Source organism: Sus scrofa, chromosome 9 (genome assembly GCF_000003025.6).
Source record: "Sus scrofa isolate TJ Tabasco breed Duroc chromosome 9, Sscrofa11.1, whole genome shotgun sequence".
In the NCBI taxonomy this organism is placed as follows: Eukaryota; Metazoa; Chordata; class Mammalia; order Artiodactyla; family Suidae; genus Sus; species Sus scrofa.
Window position 1 is genome coordinate 28,276,104 of NC_010451.4, and position 18,911 is coordinate 28,295,014.

Sequence of the window (18,911 nt, forward strand, 5' to 3'; positions counted from 1 at the left end):
CTAAGGAAAGAGAGAAGGGGCACACACAGCTCAGTGAAGTGACCCGAGAGAAAGAGTTTGGAGAGTGAGCTAAGAATTCTGAGATAGTAGATCAGTGGCCAGAAAAAAAAATGTCACTATGCTTTTAAACCCTTCCCACACATTCTTGCCTAACATGTCCTACTCCTACCCCTACTCCCGCACACGAAGCCTAGATCAGAAACGGAAAAGGGCAAATTTCCTATGGGGAAACTACCGGACTGACAGCCTGGCATCTGCTTTTTTCTTTTCTTTTTAGGGCCACACTGGTGGCATATGGAGGTTCCCAGGCTAGGGATCGAATTGGAGCTGCAGCTGCAGGCCTAGGCAACAGAGGCATGGGATCCTTAACCCACTGAGCAAGGCCAGGGATCTAACCCACATCCTCATGGATACCAGTCAGGCTCTTAACCCACTGAACCACAATGGGAATTCCCTGGCATCTGTTTTCCAATTCATTTCAGTCCAGTTAAATCCACCTCTATGCAAGCTGTAGAGGGCCCTGACTCTGCCTCTGAGGAACAGAAGGTGGCTGAAGAAAACCACACACTGCGGATGGTGGGTCTTCTTTAAATTCTGCACCACTAACCTCAAGTGGGCTGTCAGTGCTGCCCCGATTCTAGTACACTTTTCTGGTTCCATTCTCACTGTCATTGTCCTCCCAGACTATTTCACACCCTTTCCTCTCTCTTCAAACCTCCAGCACCTTCTGCTCAATTCTCAGTCTCAGGTGTTGCATTAACTTGAATCCTATTCCACTGGGAAAATAGAAGCAAATGGACGAGAACTTACATAACCTCCCACCAGTACAACTAAGCACTAAACTGACTGTTGATACCTGCCTTCTCTATAGCCTGGCCACCTGTGGCTATCAAGTGCTTGAACTGTAATGAGTCCAAACTGAGATGTGCTTTTTGTGTAAAATGCACTGGATTTTGAATTTTTTCTTATAAAAAATGAATGTAATACACCTCCTTAGTAATTTTTATATTCAGTACTTTTTTTTTTTTTTTTTGTCTTTTTGCTATTTCTTGGGCCGCTGCCTCAGCATATAGAGGTTCCCAGGCTAGGGGTCCAATCAGAGCTATAGCCACCGGCCTACGCCAGAGCCACAGCAACTCGGGATCCGAGCCGCGTCTGCAACCTACACCACAGCTCACGGCAACGCCAGATTGTTAACCCACTGAGCAAGGGCAGGGACCGAACCCGCAACCTCATGGTTCCTAGTCAGATTCGTTAACCACTGCGCCACGATGGGAACTCCCTCAGTACATGTTTTAATAATTTGCACATAGAGGGTTAAATCAAATCACTGAAATTAATTTTATGGGTTTTTTTTTTAATGTGGCTACTAGAATTTTTAAATTACATATGTATTTTGGTTAAATTATACAGTATTTCTGTTGGATAGTGCCACTCTATTCTCCACTGTTACTATGAGGGAACTACCCTGTTCTTAGCTAAGACCAAGCCACTCCCTCCCTGGGCATTGAACTCTTCTCTTCTCTCCCACTCAAGACCTTCACTCCAGCAAGTCTCACTGCTGTCCCCTTCACCAACTTCCCCCTTAGGATTGGATCATTCCCGTGTACATACAAACATGCTGCTATAGCTCCTATTAAAAACAAAACAAAACCCAAAAACCTCTTGATCCAGTTACCACCTCATCTATTTATAGTAGCATACCTCAAAAATGCTGTCTATACTCACTGTCTCCAATTATTCTCTTATGAATCCACTTCCATTCCCACTCACTCCACCAAAATGGCTCCTGCCATGGAAGGGTGCATACAAGCTGGCTGGAACCAACTGTTAAATGTTTAAGAACTTTGCAAACTTCCTCTTAAACTATTGGTAGCTTGAAATTGGCTATGATGGAAGTATTTATAACATGGAGATTGGTCCACACTGCAAATCAGAAGAGCTAGTCTACCAGCACAGCAGTGACTGAAAGTTACCAATGGCCTTCACCAAATTTTATACTCAATCATCAGTCTTCAGCCTACCTAATTTATTGGTAGCATTTGGCATGGACAAACACTCTTCCCTTCACTTTTTTCTCCATTCCCTTGTGGGGGCATCGACTTCTCCTATGTCTTCTTCTTCACTGGACACTCTTCTTGTTTCCTTTGCTGGTTCCACTTCAGCTCTCTGACCTCCAAGTACTGGAGAATCTTACATTCAATCTAAACACCTCTTCTTTTCTTCACCTACACTTCTCTGGTGTTTTTAGCCTTGTGGCCATAAATACCCAAATGTGTACCTGCAGGGCCAGACCTCACTCCTGAATTCCAGCTGACCTATCCCTTGCCTATATGGTATCATCCCCTGGTTGTCAAACAGGCATGTCAAACTTAACAGGTCAAAATAAAATTTTGAATTCTCCTCACCCACTTTCTTCCCCTGTTTCCAAACATGATGTTCTAATAATATTCCCCAGCTCAATAAATGGCAATTCTAGTTATACAGGCCACACATTTTGAATTATCCTTGGTTTTGCTCTTTCTCTGATAGCCCACATCCAAAGCACTGGCACTCCTATTGGCTCTATCTTTAAAACATATCCTATCTTACTTAGAATAAAAGCAAATCTTTCTAATGGTCTACGAAGCCCTACAAAGCATTCCCGCTACTTCTCTGATCTCATCTCCCACCAAGTTCCTTTAGCTTACTCTGAACCAGCTGGAACATCTTAGTCAACAAAGATGCTCCTGGCTCAGAGCCTTTGTACTTGCTGTTCTCTCTCCCAGATGGTCACATGGCTCACGCCCTGACTTCATCCTGCAGGACTATCCTATTTGAAATAAATCCCTTCTGTGGCACTTATCACCCTATGACACACTATTTCGTCACCTGTTGGTGTGTTTATCTTCAGCCTAGCCTCAGCAGGTGTATTATTTGTTTTTAATTGCTGTACACCTAACATCTGTCAGAGTGCTTGGCACATATTGAAAGCTCGGTCAATGTTTGTTGAATGAATGAAAAAACTGATATCGTATTGACAGCTTTGGATCACGAAGAAAGCTCCTATCATTGTCTGTGAAGCATTAAGTGATGGACACATCTTAAATGGCATGGTATTTGATTTTTCTACCAGTCTATATTTGTGTACAGACTCATTAGTGAGGGATGTTTTTCGGCCTGACAAAACAATCAAATCCGACTTACTTTGGAATTAATGGTGATGATGACAATACAAACTCTTTAATACTGTCTTTTTAAAAGTGGGCTCTCAAGGATGTCTCCATCTGAAAGTTCTCTCAATTTTGTACTGGGGGCACATGCAGGAATTCTGATGGAAACAACTGGAGTTATCCTCTAGGACCGTGGCCCTGGTTGATTTGTGGAGAGGTGAAACGAGGTGAAGGGAGCGTAGGGGACAATGAAACATGCCAAAGGTTCTAACAATAAAGTAATCTTTAAAAAAAGACATATACACAACAAATGGTGATTTTCACCTCCTAAATCCCTCTTTCTCTTCTGCCCAGAAAACCAAGGTTGAAGTTGCACAATGAAAACCGTATCTCCCCAACTCCTATGTCTCTTTAGTAGACTAAAGGTGGCATGGGACAGATAGGAAGCAATCCTTTCACCCCATCATCTCTGGGATTTTCACAGGGAGATGTTTCTGGTATCTCTCTACCTAGAAATCAGAACACACACCATGACATAGACAGTTCTCAGCAATGTATAGCACTATTTTTTTTCAAGATACTTAGATAATTAAATAGATGGGCCTAACTTTTAATGATCATTTATAATATTTTTTTTTTTGTCTTTTTGCTATTTCTTGGACCACTCCCGTGGCATATGGAGGTTCCCAGGCTAGGGGTCTAATCGGAGCTGTAGCCACTGGCCTACGCCAGAGCCACAGCAACGCGGGATCCGAGCCGCGTCTGCAACCTACACCACAGCTCACGGCAACGCCGGATCGTTAACCCACTGAGCAAGGGCAGGGATGGAACCCGCAACCTCATGGTTCCTAGTCGGATTCGTTAACCACTGCGCCACGACGGGAACTCCTATAATATTATTTTTATGGGCTATTATGAGATCTGAATTCTTGCCCTAAAATTGAGTTTTTGGATTATAAATTGGAAAATGCCTACACTATTATATTTATTATTATTATTATTATTAAATTTCTAGTCAAGTCCAAAAGCCAAGTATACTTTAACTTTCTATGGTGATAGGAACAATCAGTAGCGATTATCCCTCAGATTTATGAGGCATTACAGGTTCCCTTCTCAGTTGAAAATGTCAGAGAAGCATCAGTGGAAAAAAATAGGCCTACAAATGAGGCCAAAACAAACCATTTAAGCACCAGGTAGTATAGCAAGAAGTCTCCTGGATGTATGGCCTGGCTAATTTCCATTCCATTGTTTGTACTTTGACCCATAAAATTATGTTTTTGGTGTTGTGGGGAATATATGCTTCTCTCTAATACAAACACACACGCGCACGCATGCACGTGCAATGGATGATGAATGAAGTCAACCAAAATTTATTGAAAATGTACTACTACACATTGAGTTCTTTAAATAATGTACTAGTTAATAGTTACCGCCTACATATATATCAAGCATTTCACGTGTATTATGTCTCATCCCCACAAAGATGAGAGCAAACCCTTAGGGCCCTGTTCTCAGCACTTTACCTTGACTCGTTCCTTTAAGATGCTCAGCAGTCCTATGAGGTGGGTACTAGCACCATCTCCATCTTCAGCTGAGGCAGCCAAGGCACAGACCAGGGGTATGAGATTTGCCCAAGGCCCTATCAGCTGCAAACAGGGAAGCTGAGATTTAAACACAAGCAGTCTGGTTTTCATGTTCTTAGTCAAGTGTACCTTGCTTCCCTTTTCACAGCAACCTCAAGGCAAGCACCTTCGTTATTGCCATTTTCCAGGTGAAGAACTACAGGAAGTCCTCTGCACAAGGTTGCCCAGGTAGAAGGCATAGGTGTGACAAGCCCAGGTGTGACACGAAAGCCTGGGTTCTTACAAACCCACACGCCCACTCTCAAAACTCCCACTCTACTCTCTTGTCTCTTCAAATGAGTATTTAGTTCCTCAAAGTCTACTGGCGTGCCTTCGAATTATTTTGCATAATCTCCCAACCACAGAAAAACCCAAGGCTCTGCCTATAATAGATGTTCAACATGGGAAAGAAACTCATACAAAGAGTGATTTTGCATCGAAGGCAAAGATGAGAAGGAAAAAAAAAAAAAAAAAAAAAAAAAAAAAAAAAACAGCCCATCAACACCACAGCTTTCCTTTATTGCTGAGAAAACGCCAAGGAAAACTGACTTTGATTTCCTCAATCTTCCTTTGATTTGCCCTACCAGAGGTAAATCAATGCTAAAATAACTATTGAAAGCCACCCGAGATGTGCTGATCTAACACGACGAATGCCAAGGAATTTAGACATTAAATTGATCTTGGAATCCAAGCTCCCCTTCCTTAACTCCAACAGAAGAGAAATCACAAAATCCACAAGAATTGGAAATCTTCCTATCTAGACTATGCCTGGGGTTTGTCATTTACTAAAAGCAGATGCTTATTTCCAATATGATCTTGTTTATGAAGCAGCTAAGGTTGTTATTTCTGTACTAAATAGAGAGCTGCCTCTTTATAAAATCGATCGCTGGGATGTCTGCTGGCAGCATGCAAACAGAGACCGGCCACCAAAATGTGCCTAAAATCTTCAGAGGCTCATTTGCTATCTTTCTCTTGGTTGAGAAATAAAACCTGGGATGTAAACCCCATTTCTCCTCAAGAAAAGGTAAAGATGTTCCAGCAGATGTTTCAAATGATTTATATTGTCTGACAATGGAAAGGTAAATTCTCTCACAGGGTTTATGCTACAATTCTCAGCCATCTGAGTTTTGTCTAATTCACCTTGTCTCATTGCTCAGAGAATTGCAATGAGATGAAAACACCTAATGTCAAGGCATCTTATAGCTCAAGCATGGGACACTGTGACTGTTAGAAGCATATTTCTCTGTGAAAAAGTGAGAGCCACCAACCTTCCCTTAAACACATCCTTCCCCCCGACTGTGGCACTTCCAAATATATTTAAGGAAGAGATGATAAACTCTTTTTTTCCCCCTTTGGCCATACCTATGGCATGTGGAAATTCTGGAGGCAGGGATGGAACCTGCGCCACGGCAAGGACACTGCCAGATCCTTAACTGGCTGAATCGCCAGGGACCTTCCAATTCTTTAACAAGGCAATAATAATAAATGCAATATGCTGAAAGAATCATCTAAACTTTTTTGTTTTAGTCCCACTTATGTGGGTCTTCTGAAGGAATTTTGATAGGTCCTCTTAAGGTTATTTAAAAACACAGACGGTAAACTTATTTGAGGTTAAATAATGGCAAATCCACATACAAAAACAAAAATAGCCATTTGAGCCTTTTGCTCAAGATAAAGTTCTACTTAATCTATGCAAATAGTAATAGCACTTTCTAGAAAGAGTTCTAAAGTCAGTCACACACACAAACCTCAGTAGCGGCACAAAACATCCTTTGTTGCCGGACGTGAGAAAAACACACTCGGTTCTAAAAAAAGCCATAGGAAGGAAGTGGAAGAACCTCGGGGGCGAGTGGGAGTGTGAAAGGAATGCTGGAGCTCTTTTTTTTTTTTTTTTTTTTTTTAAATCATGTAAGCTTGCTGTGGTCCTTAAGAGTAGGGCAGTAGTTCAAGTAAGCAAAGTAAAATCTTTACAATATTTGTTTCCTATCCTGTAGGTGCACTATCAGCCAAATAGATTGGAAATCCTGATAAAAGTCTGTTGATATTCTGGCATTAAATTGCCCCAGGGTTAAAAAGTTTAACAACAACAACAAAGTCAAACACCTGCATTTGATTCTAATTTCACACATCTTAAAACAACTTTGATGGCCACAAAAAGTATGAAAAGTTATGGAAGAGCAGACAGGTAAGCCAAGCATTGGGCTGACAATTGGCAATGTCACATGATGGGTTATATCTGTTAGAAGAGAAACTGAAGGCTCTTTTGAGAACACAAACATGTTCATGCCATCTCCCTGCTTAAAATCTTCTCATATCTTCTCGTGGTGCTAAAGATCAGCCCAGAATTATCAACACGGCTTACGAAGCTCCTCAGGACCCGATTGCTGCATATCTGTCAAGCAGATCATCAGAGCTCAGGCTGGTTGGAGTACAGACATTCCTTTGATTAACCCCAGAACAACCCCTCCAGGTGGAGATTCTTGTGGTCCCCATTTTTCAGATGAGAAACTGGAGAAGGCGACTTACTTGCCAGAAGATGGTAAAGGTAGAGAGCGCTTATGCCAGGCGCTGTTTCCTGAGGGAACCAACACACATCCCCAATCCTTCCTCACAGCACCGCCTCCCTGATCCCAGCTGGTGAATCTTCATTCTCACTTTCCCTGCTGTCCTTACTATCTGGGTTGTGCTCAGGCCCATGACACGGAGGCAGAAGTCCACTGGAGGATTTCTGAGAAGCTTCTAACTTTTCTGGCAAAAGAGTCTGGCATTGCGCACCTTTCCCCTCCCTCTTGCCTCCAAGGGACCATCCTGCCCCAGGGCCACTTCCAGCAAAGCCTTCAGCTAAGGACGCCTGTGCTGAACTCAGAGAAGTCTTGCACTAACCCTGGACTGCCTATTGTTCTTGATATATTAACCGCAACTAGGCAGGCTCTCTGTTATTTAGAACCAAAAGGATTAGATCTGGGAGGCCAGGATTCTAACGCAGGAAATTTGATTCCAGAGCCTGTGACCTTAATCCTATTCCTCCCTGTTTCACTCTGCCTTTTGCTCTCTTTCCTCTGGCCCCACTGACCTCTCAGTTCCTCAAAACTACTGTGTTTCTTCCTGCCTCCCTCCCACAAACCTTTATTCTTCCCTTTGCCTGGAGCAATCTTCTACTTAGCCTTCAGATCTCTGTTTAAATATCACCTCCTCAGGGAAGCCTTTCCTGATCTTTTTACGTTTTCCAGACAAACTCTGTTCCCCGTACACCTGTTTAAAGAAACTTCTACTTGCCCCCTGTAGTCCTTGTCACAGTTATTAGCAAATAAGTATTTAATGCTTGTCTTCCTATGCTGCATGGTAAGCTCTTGAGGTTAGAGACTGCGTTCTGACTACAGAGTAGGCAGTCAATACATATTTATTAAATGAATGGATATTGGTGTTCCTCTCCCCAAGTCAATTCTTGAGCTAGAAGGATGAAGCTAGGAAGTCACTCATCTTACACATCCAAAACCACAGAGCCTGTCTAGGCTGGAATACATTTGTTTGACTCTTGTAGCTGCAATAAAGCTCTCAATGGAAAGGAAGAAGGGAAACTGAGCTCCAGGGCTTAATGTGAAAAGAGAGGAGATTCCAGAAAGAAAGAAAGGAATACTTCTGGTCCCAATAGAGTGACAATCTCAGAGACAGAAAAGTACAAGTAGAAAGAGCGAGTGGCAGAATGGAGACTGCAAATGAAAACGGCGATGGCCTTTTTCAGGAGGCCAGATATAGGCACAATATAGTATTTACTGTGATCTCGAGTTTTGCATCGAGATTTTCTGCGGGAAAACATTTCCAATTCTATAGAGGAGTTGTAGGAAAATATTTCAATTTATATAAACTTGTCTTATTGCCAAATTTCCTGTAGCCCATCTACTCCATTAAGCAAGAGGTAACTGGTTTGCATTGTCTTTTTAAAGTTACAATTTTGTGTTATTAGATCACTCTCCTGTCACCCTGAAACTAATCTTTTTATACTCTTTTCTCCTCCATTACCCTATAAATTCTTGAAGTTAAGAATTTTGTGATTTATTTCATTTTGCATTTTCCACACAGAGCACAGTGCCAGCACAGAATATGAATTCATTCTCTCTTGTTACAATGAAGAAACAAAATGCATAGGCATGTCAGGCATTTAGTAAATACATGTCAGATTGAATCTTTGATACATGACTTGGAATTGTTTCCCTTTCAAGGTATTTGTTCAGTGAGCATAATTACAGAGCCCACAAGCCAACCAAGTCTTCATTAGACAGAAAAACCAGAAAAGAGACTTCGAATTTTCAAGATAATAGGACCAGAAGTGGCTACCATGTGCCTACTTCAAGTGCAAAGACAACTCAAAACTTGAGATAAAAAAAAAAAAAAAACTCTAGAAAATTTCTCTGCTCACCACTCCTGACCATCCTCTGTATTCTCTCTTAACTCGGTATCCTAAGGGTGATGGGAAAAGGAGAATGCAAGGTAAAAAGAAATGGAAAGACAGATGGGACAGGAAAGACAGCTAATAACAGAAAAGAAAGAATGGATGGAGATGAGGAGCAAAGGGGAGACTGAAGGGAAGGTGAGGACTGGAATCACAACAGAAAATACAAAGAATGGAGTCAATACCTTCTCATTTTCTCCAGTCTCTGATTTTTTCCAGTCTGATAAAAGTGCATACGGATGTGTGTACTTGATCCTAATGTATGGCTTGCTCAAATCTCACAACTTCTTTTAAAAGAAATTAATTCGGAGTTAAATGTCTTCAATTTTTACAACCATATGCTTGTGGCTTTGGACATCTTCTGGTCCTGTTTATTAAAACCATCAACCAAGACCAGAGGTATAGCAGTAGAACTCCCTTAGCAGATGATGAATACAATCTAGTCCCACATTTACAGAAAGTGAAACTTCTTGAGTGTACATCATAATCTGCCTGTGCTGTAAACATGCCATGTTTTTATTTGCATAACATACAGATTGTTACCTGAGTGGCTTGTAGAAATGGGAATGGAATCAGGTCCTGATATGGGATAAAACTATGACACAACACATATAGGTAGCAAGGGAAAAAAATGTTTGCTTTAAATAGGTGAATTATATTTTCTAGTGCCTTAAAAAAAAAAAAAAAAAGAATGAAACTGAAAGAGGCAGCTTGAAGAAGCTTACACGTGTTTCAAACCCACATCCTGTTGTTATCCACCGCCCTGGCACAGAGGAGCTGGGAGGTGAACATTCTCACCAGGGTCCCATTTGTTCTGATTTGCAGACACCTCCTCCAAAGGGGGAAGTCACATTCACTCGCCCTGCTCCACATGGCTGGGCAATGGCCCAGGCGCCACCACTGAAGAGCATCATTTACTGAGTAAACATCTAAGCCCAAGAATACGGTGGTCAAATGCAGTGAGCTTAGACCTTCAGTTTAAAAGATTCTCTGTGCTTTATTCCAGCCACTATCAGCAGATTCTAAATCACGCGGGAGCAGAGCCCATGGGCCTGATGCTTAAAAGACATGATGACAATAACAAGAAAGGGGTAATGGGAGTCAGCCAGGGAGAATAAGAGCAACATGGTATACCCAGACTTTTGTTCCTTTTTCTTTACTTATTGGGTTGAAATGCTTGCATTTTTGCTTCAGGCAGATGTCATACTCTACCTTTTGTACAGGAAGCTGGAGAAGAAGGGGAGGATGACTGGTAGGAAGCAAGAAGAGGAGGACTTGCTAGGTGGGAGCAAAGAGTATTTTATAAGCCAAATGGCATTCTTTTTGGTTATTGGCCCAATTAGTTAAAAAACAAAATTTATAACTCTGTTCAGAACCCTTTCAAAGGGTGAAACCAATCCAAACAAACTTATGTTCCAATCATTGGACACTTGTTTTAAACGTGTATCTTGAAGTTGCTCCTTGATGTTCTTTTACTTAGCAACCACAGGCTCTTCCGAGCTACTTGCACGTCGTTTTAATTTTCTAAGAGGAGACCAGCCCCCTTCAAGATGTTCCACCAACTCGGCCTTGTTCTCCTCAGACGTTTCTTCTTTTTCTTCTTCCGAAAAGCATGTGTTGATAGGCTACAGGGAGTTGATTAAGATTTATTTTTTTAGACACGGTTTTCCCCTTGCCACTGTCAGTTGGCATCACTTGGATGGGAAACCGGGGTGAAGGATTCCAAGGCGGTTTGCTCCAATGCTTCCTTCTCACTAACCCTTGAAAAGGAAAACTGCCGAGAATGAGATGAAAATCTCTCTGCATCTGGAAGCATTTACACACAGAGGTGTCCTTCCCTTCAGTTGTTTGTCTAGAGTTTCCATTTCGGAACCAACTCGCCTTTCTCCTGTGGGGATGCTGAACACAACTGTTGGCAAAATCCATTTTATGCACCAATCCAGAGGCTCCTACAAGCTTAATCAGGCTGCAAAGGCTAACTGTGACTCATAAGATTTCCCCGACACACACACAAAAGTCAGAAGTCAAAAGAGAGCCAGTTGCTGAGGCCGACAGCAGCCACCAGCTAAACTGACAACTCAGCATATTGTCATCAAACCAGTTTCCTGCTTGGAAGACCTTGACTCCTCTTAGTAAGGGTGTCAGCACCTCTTTTCCCCAAACAATCTCAACATGAATGACAGGGCCTGAGTCCAGCAGAAGGTGTCTTTAATCTTTTTATGGTTCAATATAAAGGTTACCTGAAGAAAAGCCTTAGGATATGCTTTCAAGATACTGAGTTCCCTCTCTCGTTTTTTTTTCCTGAACATCAGTGTGTCATGTTTAGATTCAATCATTCTTTTAAAGAAGCAGAGAGGATGGGCTGGTCATCCACAGAGAAAGCTTATTCAACAAGACTTCCTATGGTCCTAGAAGCACCTGTGCATATTCCTACAGGCCTGTCAATCAAAGGACTCTTCTGAAACCCAGATTCCAACTGACTGTGGGGTGTATGTTCCCTCTGCGTGATGTGTATGTAGGAGGCAAAGCAGCGGAGTCTAGAAGGGTGATGGTTAGAAGAGAAAGAAGAGGAACCAGTCGGTACTCAGGCAATGCTGAACTAAAGGAGGTCCTTCAAGAACCCAGGCCGTGGCAGATACTCTCGCCACATCCACTCTTGCCCATCCCTTCACCCTATTTTGAATGCCAATGCAATACCCCAAGTGTAAGACTGTGAGAGAAAGGAGAGAATCACAGAGATACTGGCCCTGAGGCTTGATATTTCTGAGTGACTAAATGAATACCAACCAGGCCCCATCTCCAGAAAGAGGGAATTGTGAACAGAAAAATCTCTATTTGTCTTAAACATTGTCACAGTCAGTGTTGGATTATTTGCAGTCCTCCCTCCCCACCCCCACCCCCCCCAAAAAAATCCTGATTTATTTGATAGGGAAGGCAGATCAAATACACTACTTATTCTCAGAGAGCTTTGAGGGGAGAGGGCAGTTTTGAAAAATTCAAGTAAAATTTAATATCCTTCAGAAGGTAAAACCAATTTAGCGTATGCTAGGGCCTCATAATTTTGTTTTCAACTTTCATGTCTGCAACAACGTAATATCATTACTCCATCCCCTGGTTCATGACATTTATTTAGAGGAAGGACAAGACGTATATAGTTGTAACCATGGAATTGCTTTGTTGACTGTTTGTATATATGTTTATCTAAATCTCTAATCTTATTTTTCTGTATAAGCCAAAGGTATCGGCTAATGGGATTCTTGGCTTAGCCTCAGTCTTTTTATAATACTGGATCATTTTCAGAGACTTTTAAGAGAAATGTGACATCACAAATGGAAGGAGCAAAATAATCTTGCACGGTCACTAGCAAACTACATGACACTGTGGAAGTTACTTCAACTCCCTGAACCTCATAGGGCTCATCTATAAATCAAAGAGCTGAATTAGGTCATTCTTTCAGCTTGATGTCCTAAAAAGTTTGATTAGCAGCAGCCAAGTTGTCTACTCACAGCAATTTTATGATTCTTTTTCACCAACATGTAATATGTCATATTTCCAATACATCACCATGGACAAGAATTTAAATTTTAAAATGTATATTTGATAGGGTCAGAGTTCATAAAACTCAATGGCATTCTCTGACTCAAAGAGCCATTTCCTTCCTGGTTCATAAGTTTCTATGTTAGTGCTTTCAAAAGGTGATGTGAAGTCCTTGCATCTGGCTGGGTCCCACCCAAAAGGTGGGATATTCTGGAGCAGAATATCTGGAGGTGGCACCCGGAAATCTGTACACTCCCTAGCATCCTGTGACATTCTGACCACTGATTGGAAATAAGTGTCACTAAACGTATGAAAATGAGACTGAAGTAGATGAAAATTATATAAAGGGTGTGATAATTAAACAAAAAGCTCAGTCACAAATTCAGTTCTTTCCTAAAGGGGCTGACTTTAAGGTAATTTATAATGTTCTCAGAGAAAAGCTTAAACTTAACCCTCAAGGAGTATGATATGTTAACATAAACAGAATTCACAGAAATCAAAATGAAAAATCTTCCCCCAGGATTTTGACTCCGCTCATTTTGCTTCCTCTTGTTTTCCCTCCTCCAGTTACCATTTGTGTTTGTTTTTTAAATTTAATCCTTTGGGGGAAAAAAATCCTTGTTTTAATGCTCTGTTTCATCTGCCATCCAAGAAACAGCAAGCTTTTAGATCAACTGGTTGCAAGCGCTATATTTTTACAGTTTACTATGTCACCTTCCTGTACTTTCTGGCTTCTTTTCTATTCTACCATCCATCAGAAACCAAATAATTTGCATTTACTTTGCATCTCTATAGATGTCTTCATGGCAAGGCATGACAGTAATCGTTACATGATTGTCTAGTGGTAAACTGCTTCCCCAGGAGTTAAAAGTTTAAGAATTCCTATTCTGTGGGAATCCCTCTGTGGTGCAGTGGGTTAAGGTTCAGACCACAGTGGCTCAGGTTGCTGCAGAAGTGCAGGTTTGATCCCTAGCCCGGTGCAGATCAGCATGGCGGCAGCTGTGGTGTAGGTCTCAGCTGTGGCTCATATTCAATCCCTGGCTTGAGAACTTTCATACGCAGTTGGTGCAGCCATAAAATAACAATTTTTTAAATAAAAATTTAATTATTCCTATTCTAGTTTGTATATTTGGGTTGAGCATACCATGATATTGTCATATCTACATAAACAATTTATTTCTCAAGCTTATGTTATTCACCCTAAGATTAGTTTTACCATCATGTCTTTAATCAATTATGATTTAATAATTTTTATTACAAATCAGTAAAAATAACAGGTTCTCTAAAATATCACATCTAATTCAGGTATACTTTGATTATACTTCCTATGGCTGCTAAAAGTAGAAACTAGATCTGTAAGAGAACAACATTGTTTTCTAATGTTTCAGAGGCAATAGGCCATTTGAAAGGCAAGATAGATCAAAACAAACACAGAGAATCAAAAAAGGCTGAAGCCATTATAACTCCAACAACTTAACAGCAATATTAGTCACTGTTATTTCATCACAGTAATATGTTTGGCATTTCTAAAATGTTTCTCAATCAAAAAAAATGTCCGCGCATCTTGCAAAAAAAAAAAAAAATCAAACTATTAATGAATCACAGAGAGCACCTAAAAAGGAAGTCTGATGTCCACTGTGAAGGATGAGACCACAGAAGCCGATGACCCCACAATGCAACCTGCCTTCACCCCAAGAGACAGTTAAGATAGTCCTGAGAGGGGAAAGGAGTCCTGACATTTCACACACCCCTGAGCACAGGGGAAGCTCCTTCAGTCAGTACTTTGGCTCTGCAGGTGTGGGGGGAAGCTGTTGTGGCCACAAGAACACGCTGAGTCATCAAAGTGGTTGGTCTCATTATAAAAGCACCCAACTCAGAGGCAAGAGACCTGATTGTACTCTCTGCGATCCTTATTTATTGGTTGTGTAACACTGAACCTGTTGCAATCTCCCTGAGCCTGTCTGCACCCTCATAAAAGATCTGGAACAGTGTGCTAACACACCTCCTTCTTGGGGCGGTGGGGAGAAAAAACTGAGACAGTGTATAGAAAGCCCTGTGAAGTAAATGTTGATTATGATTATAATTCACCTAAGAGCCAGATTACTTTCCTCCATCCTATAACCTGAGCTGTGGCGTCATGTGCCTGAGTGTCTCCTGCCTGGGCTGACGTTCCAGATTTGCCCACATTTGGCTCAGGGACTATCCACCCTAGGAAAACGGCTGGGTTTGCAAAGCCCTCTCACACACCAAGATGTTGCCAGCTGTTGCAGAACGGGTTACAAGGTGTGGACCCCACCAGTTCATACCTCCTAGACCCAAACCCCCTGCTCAGCTCAGTGTCTGGAAATTCTGACTCTTGCATGCTGCAGGAGAAAAAAAAAAAGTTCTCCAAACCAATACCTACCTCTGGCAGGAATGTGCATTGGAACAGACCAAGGCAAAAATAAGTCATTCCAACACAATATGCAACAGTGTGTACAAATATGCTTTATGGCTGAACTTGAGTTCTTTCTGATTGTTAACATGTCCCGTTCTTTTGTGCCACCCACACAAAAATGTGTTCTATTAGGAGTCAGGTTCTATTCCTGACCCTCTTAGTCACACTGGGCAAGCCCGTTTTAATTTCCCCCGGCTTTATTTTATCCATTTTAGAATCTCTCCTCATGGACTCTACTTCACTGAAGTTTCAAGTTGTATCTTTTAAGCTAATAAAGAAGGGTCTGCAAATGAAGTATTAGAAACTGTTGCTGTGACAATAAAGAGTTGTGATACCAGACTATTTCTTAAGATGTGTCTGAAATGAAAAGGTTGAAAGTAGCACAAATCATTGGTAGATTTAATATGGTAAAGATGCCTTCTTCAGCCATAAACAATAGAAGCTTCTACAGGAGAGAAGCTCTGAACAGTAAGACCCTCAGACTTGCAAAAAGTTAGCTGATTGCCAGGATTTAGCCAAATTGAGGCTATAACATTAACTTTAAGGAATTAAAATTGCTATGTAAACAAGCCATGTTATTTACTCTTTAGGACACAAAACAAATAGCGTAAGCTGACTTTCATTAGGATCTTGATAAAGACTGCCACAGAGGGACAGGCCACAGAAGAGGCCAGGAAACTGCCAGACAGGACACGCTCAGTGCAAAGCATTTTAGTTCATGCAAATGAATAGAAAAGTGGAGGCCCTCTCCTGGCCTCTGTGCTTAGAAGAGAAGGGGAGCACTGGCAGGGGCAGAAAATGTGATGGAAAAACAACAGAGATATTTTCCCCATGAACTACTCCTGCAAGTGGTGTAAATAACTGGAATATGGCTTCTGAGGCAGCCGCACCTCACTGAAGTCTGCATCGTGGAAATCCTGCTCAAAAGGAAAAGGAGCAGATGACTCAGCAGGGAAGACGGTGGCCCTCCTGAGTCAGTCCTGAGCTGGACTTTGAGAGGATGACCGTCTTTCAAAATCAGTATTTTGGTGTCATTCTGAGCTTCCCTGGTAAAGTGAAATTGACCACATCGCCTTCTAATGTGAAATTGACCACATCTCTTTCTAATGAACTGTATCTCAAAACAATCTACAAGTTTCAAGTGCTTAAGTGACTTCCAGAATAGAAGCTAAAAGCTAATTGATATATTAATAGTCAATACCTAGGCGGCTGGATGCATGTCTAAGTTTTCTGTGCTGTGACAGGCTTTTCCTCTTCTGTGGCTGGGTGTGTTCCAAGGACACACCTCAGCAAATATATTACTCATGTAATAGGGGGCCCTCTGTGACGGAATATTCAAGGCATATAAATTTAGAAATATCTAAGTCTTTACAAAACCATACCCTTATAGAAAAATAAATCTTCCATTGAGCATATCACATATTCTTTTTTCTTTTTCTTGTATTTTATTAAAGTATAGTTGATTTACAATGTTCTGTCAATTTCTGCTGTACAAATATATTCTGTCATAGAGCAGGTCCACAGGTAACTTTTTTTTCCTTTTTAGGGCCAGACTTGCAGCATATGGAAGTTCCCAGGCTAGGGATCGAATTGGAGCTACAGCTGCCGGCCTACGCCACAGCCACAGCAACACCAGATCTGAGCTGCATCTGTAACCTATGCCACAGCTTGCAGCAATGCTGAAGCACGGGCAGAAACCGACCGAATCCTCATGGATACTAGTCGGGTTCTTAACCAGATGAGCCACAACGGGAACAATTCCACAGGTAATTTTTAAAAGAATGGAAGAATGGCTGTGCAGCCTTCCAAGGAAAGGCATGATAGATAGCATTCCTAACGCACAATTTGTATATGTGCAAAACCTAGGAGAAAAAAGGCAGAAGATTTCCTTGCAGGTATAGTAAATTTATCAGCTACTTGGACTTTGATGGAGACTATACAGTATTTAAAGAAAAGGGTGAAAAACAATAATGGAATCAGTACCGAAAAGCTTTCTAATGGAGAATGAGCTGGTTTCAATAAGCCGTAGACAATGGAAAAATTATGTCTCCATTAAATGAAATTCCTGTCCCACATATTAGATTGTGGCACACATAGACAAAAGGGAGGAAATATATGATTATAGATGCTTCATGCAGCCAACACAAATGCTGCATATCCATTTCAGCACAATATGGAACTGCTCAGTTTCCAGCTAGGGGACAAAAGAACAGAGGCATCAGGGGAAACAGCAGCAACAACAACAAAAATCCTTCCCTACAGTTCCCCCAAGGCAACCAGAAAGTGAAACTTAATTAAACAACTGAAATGTAATTACCTACTGCTACCGCACGTGGTGCTGCTTTGTGCTTCCCCTTCTAGGTGCATCATTAACTGCCCTGTGCTGCCCAGAGGGAGAAGGGAAGCTCAGGATAGGGGTAACACGGGCAAGCAGTGAAATAAGGAAATCACCACCTGTTCTGCCCTCCCTGCAGGGGCTCAATTCCTCCAGTGGCTGGTTTCAGCTGGTTGCACCTGAGGCTGGAAATGGGCGTTGAGTCTATGTACAGAAGGGCTATGGCTCAAGCATGGTGGGCGGTACCCTCACTAGTAGAACAGCCAAAACTGGGGCTTTAAACACTTCTTAGAACCTGACTATGCCTGTTCATTCAGCCCGTCTGTTATTTTTCTGCACTGTTTGGAACCACTCAGCAGTTTCTCCTATAGGGAGAGGCATCAACATATGGCACCTGTTGAAACCATATGACATGTGGTTTCATCATGACTCGGAAGCATGGAGATGGTTTCTCTTACTGACAGGCACATACCTCGAGCACCAGCAGGATGGCTGCAATTTCTGCTCTCTAGGATTTCAGTTTACTTTGAAGGTTCCGCTATGATGGTATCTGATTTTTATTTAATTGCCTGAAATTTCCCCTTCTACCAAAACATAAGCATACATCTTTAAAGGGTAGGTAAACATATTTTCTCCCTTGCAGCTGCCAAGAAACAGAGGTTTGAAAATCAAAAACCTGATTTTGGACAAATATAAGTATCTAAATCAAGCAAATGCTGGATGGCTTGAATGAATGCATAGGTGGACTGGACTAAATATCTGAAGACTCAGAAACATCCTCAAACAGGTGTAAGTGACTATAATGTTGGCATTATCATCTACTTCATTCATGTACCATATTAGCGATTTGGCCATTTGTATTGCAGCTGTTAATTAGAGGAATTCAAAGAGGCGCAAACTGTCTTTGGAAATGTAAAGTCACTTGTTACTAAAGATGATTAAGAAAAATCACTGGATGAATTCACGGGAGGAAATTTGTGTCAGGTGGATTAAAATGAGTTTCCCTTCAAGACCTGTCCAAAGTATCTGTGATTCTGTGAACATGGTGAGATTTCTAGGACAGTCAGTCACAAGAATCATCACTGGGCAGCCTAAATGGCTGCTGGATGACCTACTCCTGAGAAGGCATTAAGGTGGCTGTTACTAAAGGAACCAAGGTTAAACATCTCCTTCCATTTCCTTCTTCTCACTTTGGCAATGTCCTCGTAAATATATGCAGCCCATCAAAAAGCACTTTTTGCTTTTCTTTGTTTCCTTGAAATACGTTCACTGGGTCCCCAGTCTGTCCTCCTCCTTCATTTGTCACTCCTTCCCCTCTCTCTTGGTGTTCCTCTCTATCTCCTTGATCTCTAAATGTTGGAAGTCCCAGAGCTTAGCC

The 18,911-nt window shown here is 41.6% G+C and overlaps 1 protein-coding gene across 2 annotated transcripts in view; it reads right to left on the reverse strand.

Annotated features, from left to right (window-relative positions):
* The window catches only part of MAML2 (mastermind like transcriptional coactivator 2), a 379,664-nt gene that overhangs the window by 282,785 nt on the left and 77,968 nt on the right, over nt 1-18,911 (reverse strand). The gene's annotated exons all lie outside the window — the stretch shown is intronic.